General features: G+C 35.0%; 1 long non-coding RNA gene across 3 annotated transcripts in view; it reads right to left on the bottom strand.

Annotated features, from left to right (window-relative positions):
- The window catches only part of LOC141577556 (uncharacterized), a 550,417-nt gene that overhangs the window by 371,505 nt on the left and 163,702 nt on the right, over positions 1–15,210 (bottom strand). The window lies entirely within an intron of this gene.

Below are 15,210 nucleotides of genomic sequence, written 5' to 3'. Positions count from 1 at the left end.
TCTAACAAAGCTGAGATAAAAAAGCTACTCTTTAAAATTTGAGACTTAAAAAGTATTTATATTGCTAAATATCTATAAAATCTGATTTTAAATATTTTTTGCTAATACTAATCATATTCTCCATTCATTTATCAGTAAATACATAAATAAATGGTAAAATCTTAAGTTACCATCGTCTTTAAGCTTATCTTAGGAAAGAGGTGTCCCTAATGTGACTCAACTAAAATTATTTTCATCAAAACTCTAACAATTGTATTTACGATAAATGTTTCTAGGATCTGTGGGCTATATACATAAAGTAGAACATATGAAAGAAGAGCAAATTATATGTCATACTGATATTTCTACATATAGCCAAAGGTAATTAAAACAGGGCAAACAACATCAATCAAATGTGGTCTGTGATCACTGGAGAGGAAGTGCCACCAATTTTCAACATTTGTGTTTGTTCCCACTACTTCCACCAGCATCTTCCGTACAAAGTTCAATATATGTTTGTTTTGTACTTACCGAACATTTACTTTCTTTTCAGAACTATGAACAAGTTATTCTATTATACACCCCACTTACACACACCACTACATTCCATTAGCTTATAGGCTTATGCTGTAAAGGTTTGCAATTCACCTGCTAAGTGCCACTGGAGCATCTATTCACTATCACTCAACAGTACTTTCAGTCAATTAATCCCCCTTTTTAGCATTTTGTATATTCACCAACCCAGAATAGGGCAGAGATCACAAAACCACTACTGCACACTCATACAGGCTGGGATCTCTGAGAAAGATCAAAGCTACAGACTTTCTTCCTAGAAAAATGCAAGTTTAAATGTACCCATTATTTCATCCAAATTTATAAATGCATCTTGAGGCTAATGGACTTCATGTTGGGAAAAAAAAACAAAAAACAAAAAACAAACCCTTATTGTGAGAGGAGTGATGAGGCAGGCTTACTGACCCTGGCTGGTTAACGAGGGAAGGGAAATGCCAGGCTGCTAAAAAACAGATTGTCTCTCTCATTCCTTAGCTGGCTCCTTAGTTCCAAGGACACAGCCATACGAGACATTTTGCGTCCCACAAGTGCAGCACTGATTCCCACGGACACGCCCCAGTATCTCTTTCTTTGTTCCCTTTCTCCAGCCGAAGTTTCTGTTTCAGGGCTGAATTTCATGGGAGGAAAGAGCCAGTAACAGAAGACTGGCACCACTGGAATGAAGGTAAGGATGGCAGAGGCGTCCAATTAAGGGACACCCCAGCCTGACAGGGGCTGGAGCCGTCCTGATCTGCTCCCTGACTGAACACTTCCCTCTTGAGTGTTTTCTTTTTGCTTTTTTTAAAACTTCCTCTCTCTGAGCAGTAAAGCAGCTCATTTTTTCACTTTGTCTCTCTGCCTCCACTGAGAATTCTTTCTCAACTAGGGGGCAAGGACCCACACATTTAAGGAGAGGATCTTGCCCACACATTTGGCGGGCTTTCCAATCAGGGGTCACTCTATCAGCTAACAGTTACAGAAAACTTCAAACATGACAGAGTATCAGGCACCTGACCTGTCCTCCTAACATAAACAGTTAGTAATGTGACAAAATATGTAAGAACTGTTTTTCAGATATTTGACGACAGGCATGGCAGTATTATGATCTTTGAGAGAGAGGAAATAATAAAGATGAGACTACAATTCTCTGGTTTTCTGCCTAAAAAGGTAAGACCTGCCTTTTAAATTTCATATATTTATTTATTTTTTAATTTTAAAACAAATTTTGTTTTTTGGGGGGAGGTATTTAGGTTTATTTATTTATTTATTTAATGGAGATACTGGGAACTGAACCCTGGACATCATGCATGCTAAGCACACATTCAACTACTGAGCTATACCCTCCCCCACCAAAAAAAAAGCTGCCTTGTTTGATTATGACACAGGCAGTAGATACCCAAGCAGAACAACACAGCAGCCTTGCTGAACTGAGGAGATAGATACTGAAGTTTGGAGAGATCAAACTAGATTGAATTTTAGGAGCAAAATAATGGAAAAAAATCTATGTAACTAACACTCCAGAAATATGCACAGGGGTCCCTCAAGTATTTGGATACATCTTAAGGGGCACACAGATAGGATTTAACTCCACTTGACCAGGCCAAAAAAAAAGTTTCTTGAGATTTGTATATCTAAATAATTTCTAAAGCTCATGCAAACCAGACAGATGTTGGGTTCCAATCAGCAGAGTCAAGCTACCTTGTTGCACAGTTGAGGTATCCAACAGAGAACCAAGCAAAGTCAAGCCCTGGTTGTAGGGATAAAGGAGCTCTAAGAGTCAAACTACTATGAACCCATCCTTACAAAGTATAAAAAGCTTTTAAAGAATGAAGTATCTAAACTGCCCTTCAAGTACTGCGTAGAGGGAGAGAAAAAATTCCAGACCCCCATCAACAGAGAATTTCAAATGTCCAAGGATACAATATGTTAAAAAAAGATTATAAAAAATAATTGACATTCATTAAAATAGTAATCTATATGTCCAAGAAGCTCAACAAAACTAAGCAGAATAAAGAAAACTGCATCAAGGCACAACCTACATAGAAATTATTAAAAAAAAAAAAACAAATTCTGAAAACTAGCCAGGAAAGAAAAAAGTCACATTGTGTATATAGGAATAAAGAATGTGTATATAGGAATAAAGAATGACAATCCAGTTATCTTCAGAAACTATGCAAGGCATCTTAGAAATTTCAAAAGAAAAAGAAGTCTTTTTTTTTTTTAACATTAGAGCTTCACTACCACTAAAAATGCTAAAGGAAAGCATCCTGATGTCACGTGAGGTATCATAGTGGTAACAAGAGGAGATACCGGTGTCCATAATTAGCACAGTTACTAACTCAAAAGACATTTCACTTATGGTTTTATAATTTGTTATATAAACTTTTCCAATATTTAAAAAAAATCTTGCATTTTTTATCACTTCATAACTGATATTTTTTCCTGAAGAGATCTTTTCCTTCCCCGCTACACATTAGATGAACGATTGTATTAGAAAGGGTAGGCTAGGCTGTAATAACAATGACAGTTTGTTTTCTTGATTATTTAACTAAGTTAGGTGTTTCTCATTGGCAAGGGGCTCTTCTCTATATAGTAATGTATTTACCAAGGCTTCTTTCTTCATATGGCTTTACCATCCTTCACAGATTTATAATCATCTGATTCTGAGACTAGGAACTGTAGTCTCTGCCCATGGTCAGGAAGAAGAAATATGGTTTTGTGATGAACAGCAGCCTTCACTACAGTGGTAAAGGTAAACAGCTCACAGACTGCTAAGTGTAGTTTGGGAACATGATGTGGAACTTTTATACACACAAAATCCTAAACAATGTATGTTCAAGCTCACATTAAGTTATGGAATAATTATGAGTTCAGAGATGCACTGGATAAAAGGAGCATCTATACATGATATTTTTCATTATTTGCTTCATATTCGGGAGTATGTTTTATAAGTAAAAAGTGATGATACTCTGATTACAAAAGTACTATGCATTCATTTTAGAAACATGGGTATTACAGAAAGGAATTTTTTAAGTTAGCCTTCATTTTACAATATGATACAGTCATTGCTAATGCTCATACTATTACCTTCACATTTTTATGCATATCATATACACTGTTTAAGTTTTACAATATAAGAATTCATGTAGTAAAAGGTATCAGGCTGAACCATAAGAAAATGTTGATATTCAGCAGTTTTGAATTGTAACAATGGTAATTGCCTATGACTTAAAGTAACAAAGAGGAAAAAAAAGTATAAAATACATTTTATCAGACAGAAAATTAAACTATTCATGGTTGACTCCATAATGTCATTTTAAAACATGTGGGGCAGAAATAATTAAATTGGCCTTTGTTAATTCACATTCTTTTATAACAAGGTTTCTGAGATCATTCTGTAAGTTTTCAGTAACAATAGCTGATGAAGGAACTAACTGGTGAATGTGATTCTATAAATCTCAATTAGTTCACAAAAAGAAAAATGAATATTTATTGTTAAGATGCTTGGAACACAATCATTGGATGGGAAATAAGCAAGTTTTACATATATATAGATATACATAGATATAGATATATATAGATATATGCATATCAAAGCTATCTAAAACAAAAAATAGCATTTTAACTGAAACTTGGTGAATAAGCCTTTAAAAAAAAAAAACCCTGCTGTTTTATGGGTAATGATATTTCAGTGTAATGAACATCTTCAAGTGTCAAGTATATGACAGATGAGCTAATGTCTATGCCATTAAAATTGTAGCTTCACCCAAAAGTTAATGATCTTTAAACTTGACCAAGATAGGTATTTCATTAAGCACCTAATGTTTCCGTAATTTCATGAGATACGGTAGAACCATATGAGATAAGTTATATTCTATTCTGAGCAAAACATGAAGCAAATTATTAACTTAAGCAACTTTAATATAATAATTCACTTTAAGTTACAGAACTGGAAGACTGGATTCACTGAATTAATTCTATTTCACTTGAAAAGACTGATGATGCTTCAACCAGAAATATGCTTTATTAAATTTTAGTAAGCCTCCTTAAGTTTCTGTTTGTTTAGATTATTGCAGTGAAATTTTTACATCTTAACATTGTCGTTTCTGCAAAGTCTTTATTCAATCATTTCCTGTTCTGAAAAATTACACTTTTAAGATGACAGCAATGAAATATAACACACACATCTGTCAAAATATGAAGTTGTGTCTTTCTTTCATAAGATTTTGTGTATTTCAGCCCATAAAGGAAAGCACATTAGAGTGCATGCCTATATGACGACTTGATAAATGAGGAAAACACTGTCCATTTGCTAACTATGAAAACAATTTTGAAATATATTTTTGAGGTTTTAGAGCCCTAATAAAGTTCAAACTTTCATTTAACAGATGAAAATACTATGTATCATAGAGTTTCAGTGACCTGATCTATTTCTTTGTTACTGGTTTTCCTCGTCATTTCCTGGCTTCGTACCTCAAGGATTTTGCTGACTTAGGTTTCTTTATGATTTCAGCTCTCGGATGGGTACAGGTTTTAAAATTACTGTTTTGTGGCTTATCCAGTTTGTGCTTGTTGTTAGTTTAGGAGTGAAGGTCCCTTGTGTCTTTCTACAACCTACTCAGAATTGGAAACCACAGACTGTAATTTTGACTTCATCAAATTGGTTGATCTGATACCAATCATCTTACCATAATCAGAAATAAAAGTCCTTGTTTAGGACATAGATCATAACATAGAGAGCTCTATTCAATTTGTTATAATAACATATAACGGAAAATAATCTGAAAAGAAAAAAATCTATATATGTATGTATATGTATAACTGAATCACTTTCCTGTACACCTGAAACTAACATTGTAAATCAACTACACTTCAATAAAAAATTAAAAACAAACAAACAAGTATATATTCTGGGAACATACTATAATTTTTTTAAACTTTTTTTTATTGAGTAATAGTCATTTTACAATGTTGAGTCTAATTCCAGTGTAGAGCACAATTTTTCAGTTATACATGAACATATATACATTCATTGTCACATTTTGTACTATAATTTAGAAAAAATTAGAATAAAAATGCTCTTTCATTATCATCTAAAAACAATCCTGTTTAATAGAAAATATACAACTACACAGTGAGAAATTATAAACACTAAAATGAGACATCAATTACAAGTGTTATTTCTTTAAATTCTGGAATTTCATGTCATTATTGAGCTATCTGAAGCAACCCTCTTTCTTTGTTACCAATGTAAAGATTTAAAAAAAATTCCTCTACACAAGTATGTCTTTACCTTTGAAGTTTCATAACTAAATGATAACTTGTTATTCATCATTAATTATTATTCATTATCAATTTTTTCTGTACAATGGTGCTTTAAAATCTGCAGGATTTGTTATTCTCTTATTAACTAATTAAATGGATTTTTTTCCTTCCATTATAAACTTTGGTTACATTCTCAATACTATATATTAATTTACCTCTTTATCAACACTGTTTATAGCTACTGGATAATCTTCGTTCTCCGTAGAGTCTTGCCCAATGATTTTAACTGTCCTTTTACTTGGATTCCACTGTATTTTAAAATACATTTGCATGTACAATTTAGTTTTCAGTCTTCCATTTGATTTCATGCTATTCCAGAAGGATATTTTAGTTGTGTAATGATTTGTTTTTGCCTATGTCAATTACCTGAGCTCTCATAATCTTGATTTAACATCTTTGTTACTTTGATACATTATTATCCACAATTCCTTCCTCCTTCCCAAGCCCTTTGTCTTATATGACTTTGCTGTGTATCTCATAGACATACACCTCCAAACATCTTGATATTTTTGATCATGTGACTTGATTCTTCAAATGGTCTCTTAATAGGTGTGATGCCAGGGAAGGGTTAGAGATCTGCTTGCACACTTGGGCTTGCTCTATTTTGTTCCTGCCACTGCCATGAAACAAGCAGGCCCTGGCTCACCTGCTAGGTCAGGAAGTAGAAAAGACATTGGGGAGCGGATCTGAACTTAACCTAGAATGATCTAACCAATGTCAGTTTATATCAGCAAAGACACTGCACATGATCTACAAACAGATAAGAAATACAAGATTACTGTTTTTAGCCACTGAATATGTGTCCTAGAGTGTATGTATGATTGGTAGTAAACACTGATTGCTACACACTGATTATACACACATGCTCAATACATTCATGTTCTTATTATTTTCAGCAACAGCCTGGGGGTACCCATATGTACATTTCCTATTTCTTGTGATAATTTAATTCAACAGTTAATTCTCACTGTTGGTACATAGGTTTCCCTTTCTTATATTCTTTCCTTTATTACACAGAATATATCTTTCAATGTTGCTGTATTTCTTTTTTATTTTTCTGCCTCCATTTTGCTCAAGAAGGGAATTCTGTCAAGTATTACCTCATTTGGGGTGACTTTCTTTGCCTTTGGGTGACTTTCCCACTACTGTGAGAGCTAGTTATATTCATAGAACTGCTGCTTAAACGTTGAAGAGTATATACCGTATTTATTGCTAGGTCGTCTGAAGGAAAGGCAAACTCAGCTAAAGCAATGATCAATCTTGGTTGGTAGACTTGCTATGTATTCTTTAAGCACAGATTTTATTAAATGGGCATCTAGGGTTTACTCACCCTCGAAGAAGTACTTTTTATTCTTCTAGGGAAGCCCATATACTTTGAAGACCGGGAACATGTCAGCTTCAGCAACTGTTTCCTGAACTTTAAATACCTTTTGTACATCAGCAGTCATTCTCACTCAAACTCAAAACAAGAATATGAAATTAATAACTGGAGTTTTGAATCTCTGACTTTGTTTATCATTGAAGGAGGAAGGAGATTTCGATGTCCTTTTTTTTCCCTAAATTCCTACTTCCTTTTAAGACATTCTCCCATTTTCTCCCATTGGGTCATATTGCCTAGGTTTTCTTTATTGCTATGAATAGTGTGAATTTCTTGTCAGTTTTCCTTGCACTTTTAATTGGTCCAAATGGCATCAACATGAATAGATTCTAAACTAGATGAGAGAAGCTAATCTTTGGATTTTTATTATTTTCATACTGTGCTACTTTCTTATCTCTCATTCTGTTTCTCTACAAATAGAAATATATACCCATTAATTTTCAGGATTTTGCCACTTAAGGAACATATCCATTTCAGGGGACACATGGAGGATGTTGGGGACAGGATTAGAAGCTGACTCAAGCAGCAGATTTCCTTTTCTTCTAGTTTTAGAAAATTATTATTTAAGATTGTGCCTCTTTGTCATCTTCGGTTGTTGAAGATTTTGCTGGGCTTTTAATTATTTGTATGCATTTAATTGCATTACTGTAAAACAATACTGTTGTTATTTGACTATTTTACCTGGAAATTGTACATATTACTTTGGGCTTTCAATTACTTTGGCAATTAAAACTGAAATTAAAACTGTCAGTCATATATTTAATCCTATTTTCCTTAAAAATGATTTATATGTTTACTTAGCAACATTTTGAATTACGGCTCTAGGATTAAATTTGGAATATGAGTCTTTCAACTACTGAGTTACTTGACAGCCATTAATGCATTTCTCAGTTTTCATTAGTCTTTTATCCCACACGATGTTTCTTTCTGTGTTTCCTTTTCCTTACTATGTTAATGGGTATTCCTATCTTAGTAAGGATGCTTCGCTAAAGTCATTGTTAGTGACTACTTCATATGTGATTCAATTTCTTTCATGCGGTGGCAGGTCAAATTAGCACCATACATATTTATGTTTCATTTTCTATAACTCTTCAGTTATGTGTCTTTTACAATGTAAACTATATGTCATTCTCTCTCTCTTTATGGTTTTTCTTTAATTTGTAATAGTATGGATTCTCTGCTGAGTTCTAGTTAAAACAGGTGGTTCATTTTTCAGACTGACGGTCTCAAATCTCCAGAACACTGCATTAGAAACCTTCAGAAGCATAGTTAATTGAATAATTGAACCAGCTCTACTAATTGCTAAACCCCAGTATTTGCATCAGTTGAAAATTCTCACAAGTGCACATTTGGAGGAAATGCAGGCTCTGCATAGATACAAAAGGAATCCCCAGTCCCCGATGTACCATTGATTCCCTACAGCAAGAACATGATTGAATTTGAAAATAATCATCTTAAATTAATTGATTCATTAATAAACAAATACTGTTCTCTTCCAAACAAAGGTTAAACATGAATGATGTACTGGGAATCACCAACAGACCAGAATATAATTCTTTAATCACAAACAATTTGGGTTTTCTTACCTATTAAAATATTGAATGGATTTTATACCAGATGTGAAGGTTATGTGCCAAAATGTAGATATTCACAAAATGAAACTTCTAAAATAATTATAAAGAGAAAATAATGCCAAATGGTGGTAAATGGTATAATAAAATTAACACTGGCAACTCAATATTCTGTCCTACAAAGATCTGATTTATATTATGAAGGGAGAAATAAGAAATGTGATGCATTTTTAATATTTGTATTTAAGATCAATCACCTTTTTAATGTTTGTATTAATTTAAAACCATAACCCAGTTGATCAATAAAAAATGGCTTATGACAGGAGATGTGTAAAAAGAGAATATATTCATAATGTTTCTAGGGTGCCATGGATTGAGTAAAGCTCCAAATTTTCCAAAGACAACATGATGAATTGCTCCAGATATTTAATAAGATCACACTAATACTGTTCTGTCTCCAGAAATGTACAGGCCAATATAATGGTGAGGAAAATAAAAGAATATTTCATTTAAAAATTACATACAATTGAGTTGATGAGCTATTTGCTTAGTTCCAAACCATCTTCTTATACTTTGGTCATTGTGGCTGGACTAAGAAAACATTTCTTCTTGGTTAACTGACATCCTGTTAGGTAAGTTATTAAATACAGCACTCCTATTATTATGTAATAATAAACAGCTTAAAAATAGACTATTTCATGTTTTACCAGGAAGACTACTGTGGTCCCTCTGTGGGTCAGGCTCTTGTCTAACTTGGGGACAACAGAAGAAAAAGGATGTGACATGTAAACTGTGTAAGAAGCTTATAAATACATTATGGGCTCAAAGGAAATAAGGGAATGAAACTGTTTTGTGATGTTATCTTCATCTCATTCCTCCCATTCCCATTTGACATCACCCATCCTCACAAGGAGGTCCTGGCTCTTATATGTCTAGGGCTGATTAAGAAGCACAGACAGCATCTTGAGCAATCATTAGAATTCTTTTTTTTTCCTTCTGCAGGAAGGTTAGGATTTTATTGCAGGGTGCCAAGCAAGGGAATGGGGAATGAGTCTCAGATCCACTCCACCAGGTATTTATTGAGAAGCCTTTTTATATCGGATGCCATATGAGGTTGCCCTGTCAAAATAAATTAGACATAACTCTGTCTGGTAACTCACAATTTAGATGAAGTCATCTCTGTTAGCAGACAAATACAATACAGTCATGTTTTTGCTATGTTAAAGACATTTAATGATGAAAGAGTAAAGAAAGTTCAGAACTTGAGGTAAAATTCTTCCAAATTGTTACCAAAAAAGCTATCTGATGAACATTAATTGAGTAATTTAAGATGATTAAGTATTTAAAGTGGTTTAGATGAATAGAGGATCTATGTTAAGTCTTCCTAGGCTAGAATTCTGGTTTGCCATTCTGTAAGTTACTGAACACACCACTTATCCTCTTTAAGCATATTTCTCTGGCTGTGAATTCAAAGTGATAATGCAACCAAATATTTAGTACTTTTATAAAACATCAACTTCTTCCCACAATTTGAAACTGAAAGCTGACAGCACAACTTTTTACCTCCTCAATAATATGCCTCATTAGTGTTCAACAAAAGTCACCTATAATCATTACTATAGTATTTCTTGACATTTTTAAAGCTGTAATTCTGCAATTTGCTTTCTTCCACTAAAACCACCCTCTGTACTAGAAACCCCATAATGGCAAACAGAATAGTCTGTTTATATCAGTAACACAAAGATCCAACACTGTGTCTGGAATTTAGTATTATCAAAGAGCTAACCTTTTGCATTATTACATTACTGCATTTGCCATATTCTGGGCTTTCCATGGTTAAAACTGTGTGAGAGGACAGATATTCTATTTTTTGGGGGTGAGAGCAAAAAATGAAGAATGTCTCTTACCCTCAATCTTTAATAAAATATCTGTGAAAATTATCATGGAATAAAAATAACATATCTAAAAGACTTTCTGGCAAAAGAAGAGATCTGCACTCCCACTTTGGAGTATGATGAAACTGGGTCTCTCTCTTGTTTCTGGGTCAGAATAAATTTTGATTTTTTAAAAAAAACTTCTACTGAATAAAACAAACAGTGATATAGCAAGAGAATGAGATTAATAAAGTTTTCACTCTTCCTTATTCCATCTCACTCTTTCTTTTGGTTGAGGTGGGAACCTCTGAACATTTTGGATTTGACACAGTTTACTCAATGATGAGGGCACAGAAAACATCTTAGCTGTTATTTGGAACAAGGTGACATCAGACATTATTGTTAGGGACCAGGGCTGGAGGCTAGCTCAGGGGCTGATTGCTAACATGTTTTCTTCTCCCCTCAGGTTGGAAATTAAAGGCATACACACACACACACACACACACACACACACACACACACACACACATACATTTATTTATATTTTTCAGGTATTTATCTGCAGGTTTTTCCTTAATTTACCATCAAAAAGAAAGTTAGTAAAATTTTCTAGGAGAAACTTGGAACAAAGAGCTTTTTTTGACCTGACAATAGTTACACAAAAATACTCTTCATTTCAGACTGAGATATTGACCATTCATACTACCCACAGGAAAGAGGGAAACCTTTTAGCTAGAGCTCAGAGACCACACCACACTTGACCTAAAAAGAAGAGCGGCAATCAAGTGGTCTTATTTGGTTCCCAGGAGAGATAACAACAGAATGTGGTGGTACTCCAAAGAGCAGATGCCATACAGACTCATTTCCCAACACACGGAACACATTCCGTCACACCCTGAACAATCTAAAATAGAAAAACAAATGTAACTTTCAATTACCCAACCTCTGCTGCAAAGATCAAGTATTTTTCTTTCTCTTATTCAAAAAGTATTTACTTAGCAGTTACTGTTGCCAGACACCACAATAGTTTGGGGGGAAGAAATAAACAACAAGAAAATCATGGCCCTGAAATCATGAAGTTAATAGAATATTTTAGAGTTAACAAATGAAGCAGTAATCACATTACGGTGCACTGCAAGCTGAGGTGGAGGGTCAACAGAGAATTAGGCTAATGAATGGTGGGTATAGCCTGTAAAAGGAAGGGAAATGGCTTTTTCAACAAGAGTAACTTACAAGTAATGGGACAGACTTGAAAGAAAGTGGGATGCATTTAGAGAATTAAAGAACATTTAGTATGATTCCATTTGTAAAGGAGATAGTTATGAGAGGTAAACTGAAAAGATACATATACAGAAAACCTTACAAACGATCATCAGAATTTCTGCTTTTTACCTTGGCACAATGTGGAGTCATTTCAAAAGTTTCCTGGAGCAGAGTGACATGTTTACATTTGCATTTACAAAGATGATTCTGATCTCAGTGTGAAGTGTGCATTAGAGGGAAGAAAAACCAGAGATGGTGGGATTATTTAGAATGTTGTTGAATTAATGCAGGGGCCTAAATGAGTATCCTATGTTTTCAGAAAAAAATATATGGGAGATGAGAAAGCGGGGCTTTGTGGCTTGCTGGTATGAGTGGTGAGGGAAAAGGCTGGTGTGAATGGAAGTGACAGAAAGATGGTACTTAATGATAGGAGCACCTTTGCAAAGGGAAACTTCATTTTTGTAATCATGATTCACAGTTTGTATAACCCACCCCTGCACCTGGCAGCGAGCTGCTACATTTGTGTGTCTGAACATCTAGCTGATGCTTACAGTCTGATCTGAAGTCATCAGAGTACAGATAATTACTGCAGACACCATGACAAGGAATGATTGCACCCAGATCACATAAGATGCAACTAAACCTTGCAAAGAACACTAAAGATGGATACTTAACACAGATGTTTGGGAAATGGAGTCTGTAAAAGTTCACTGAAAGAGAAGAAACCAAAACTGCAAACTGACAGCCAGAATTACAGAATCAGTTCTGCCGGTGAAAAGGACATTTTTGATGAAAAAATGGTAATTGGTATTTGAAGCTAGACAGATCAGATCAGAGAAATAGTGAGAAAAGTTTCTTGGATGTACTAGTCAAGAGGGCACTGACGGTCTTAGAGCAATTTGAGTTAAGTACCACCGATCCAGTTCTAACAGCTGCAGAGGAAAGTGAGAGGTGAAGACTTAGCGACAGCAAATACCGTCAGTATGAAAGCACGCTGGCTGTGAGGAAGAGGCGCTAGCCAGTGCAGCAGCTGTGAACAGGAGGGTGTTTAAAGAAGTCCTTCAAGGTTGAGAGAGGGCTGAGTATGTTTAAATGACCACATGAGAGATTTATTTTAGAGAGAGAAAGATGAGTACTACACAGGAGGGAGGCTGAGGCTCCAGAGAAGAATCTAGCCTAGAGGTTGAGCGGACAACACACGTGGACGAAGCTGCTTTGAACAGGTGTGAGAACCTCCACTCCACCATAAATGAGGAGAGAGAGAAAATAGTAAGTAGAAGTGCAGACACGGTTACAGACGGAGGACAGAGCTGAGGAGGTTCCCGTCCAGCGATCTTGTTATTGTGTAAAGTTGGAGGAAAGATAGTCTCATGAAAGGTGTGTTTGTATCTAGGTCTTAACCTGAATGTTCCTTCTGAAATATAAACACAACTTATTAGACACTCTAGGTTACAGCTCTTTCTGTTTCTCCATTACTTTCTATCTCTCAATCTACTTTTTGGTTTAAGTCCATTTTTAAACTTAGAAGTCTAATGCATCATAATCGTTAATTTAAAACAGATGCAACTTCACAACTATGGTGGTAACATACACCGTGTACAACCCTGATTAGCTGCTTATGTCCATGTGAGGGACTCCATCTTACAGGAGTTAATACCAATTATCTACTGAGGTTTTAAAGCACACTCAATGTTAAATAAAACAGAAAAAAGGCAGAGTTTTCCCTCAGGTTTCATTACATAAAATATTATTGAAAAACACCAGAAAAATAGGGGCAAACACTGCAAGAATCATGTCATTTCTCATATTGATTGCAATAGGGACAATGGAAAAGTCAAACTGCTGGGAAGAGCTAAGCTCTCTCACTGTAGCCAAGATGTGTGAGACAGAATTCAAAGAAAACTATTTCTTCTGTTGTGCATATTTACCAATGACTACGGATATCAAGATATATGTTCCTGAAATTGAGAGGGAAAGAAAAGGACTCTCAAAAGTAAAAGATCAAGATTGACATATGAAAAGTGCAAAATTAATTTATTTCAACTCATCATTAGAGGAAAAAATTTTTTCCATTCATTCAATACCTTTGAAGTGAGAAAGACTATACAGTGTGCACTCAGGAAAAAAAAATGGAATAGAAAAATAGGATAAAAAAGATACCCTTTTTTCCCTTTAATGTCAAAGGGTCTGAAAGCTAGGACATTATTGTTTCAAAATATGCTTCTTAGCAGTGTTTTACTAGGAAATATCATAGTTGGTCACAGTTAAAGTCCTAGATTAGTGAGAATCCCATATCGGCTGGGTGACAAATCCTCTCGGTAGTGAAATTCTCACTTGATATTTCTGTTCAAATAATACTGAGCATTGACTCTAGATGTATGTGTTCCAGACAATATGTTTCTGAAGACAGAAAATGAAACAAGTAGATGAGCAGAGAGAAGAAGTCTCAACTTCAGCAGTGCTGTTAATTTGTATCTGTTTTACACAATGAGATGGTCTGGTGCACTTCAGCTGTAATACACAAGTACGTTTCCTCCAGTGCTTTAATCCGGGTCCTATACACATGGTTTCAGTTAAGTCAGAAGTGACGATCCCAATGTAAATGCCAATGTGGATGGAGTTAGGAAGAAAGAACAGGTTAACTTGAAAGACAATAGGGAAGAAATATCAAGACCTTTATATGCCTGTCCCGGCTCAAGTCTGCTCACCCCCACTGCCTGAGCAGAGGTCAGCCTCTCCCATCCTGAGGTTACCCCTCCCCCAGCTGCTCCAAAATTTTCCTTGGAATAGTTCCATTTCAGATGGTTTGGAGAGAAAGAAAGACATTCTCCTAACTTACAGCAAATGGATAGACAAGAGAAATTCAGTTCTTTGTCTTTCCATTATATTGATAACTTATGATACTAAAGGTTCCTTCTCCTTCCTCTGGTTGTACAGACAAGGGTCTTGTTGGGCTGGGAGACAGAGGACACTGTTGGAGCAATGGCTTGTGTTACACAGCCATTCGAAATGCTTCCTCAGCAATCCCCCAAAAGCTGATTCTTTACAGCTTTCTCTCACCTCAGTTCTTTAATCTACACAGAAGGACTCAGAGCTCAACCTCTTCCACAAATATATCAAAAATGCATCTACATGTAGAACAATTGTCACAGAACACCTACTGAACTCTGGCAGAAGATCTTATACAAGTGAAGCTACAAGAGGAATCTCCATGTAACCAGGTAGGAAAAGAAAGAAAAGAAAGAAAACAAAAGAAAGAAAAGAAAGG

Source organism: Camelus bactrianus, chromosome 4 (genome assembly GCF_048773025.1).
Source record: "Camelus bactrianus isolate YW-2024 breed Bactrian camel chromosome 4, ASM4877302v1, whole genome shotgun sequence".
In the NCBI taxonomy this organism is placed as follows: domain Eukaryota; kingdom Metazoa; phylum Chordata; class Mammalia; order Artiodactyla; family Camelidae; genus Camelus; species Camelus bactrianus.
The sequence above is the reverse complement of the archived record's forward strand: the minus strand, read 5'-3'. Positions and strand labels throughout refer to the sequence as shown.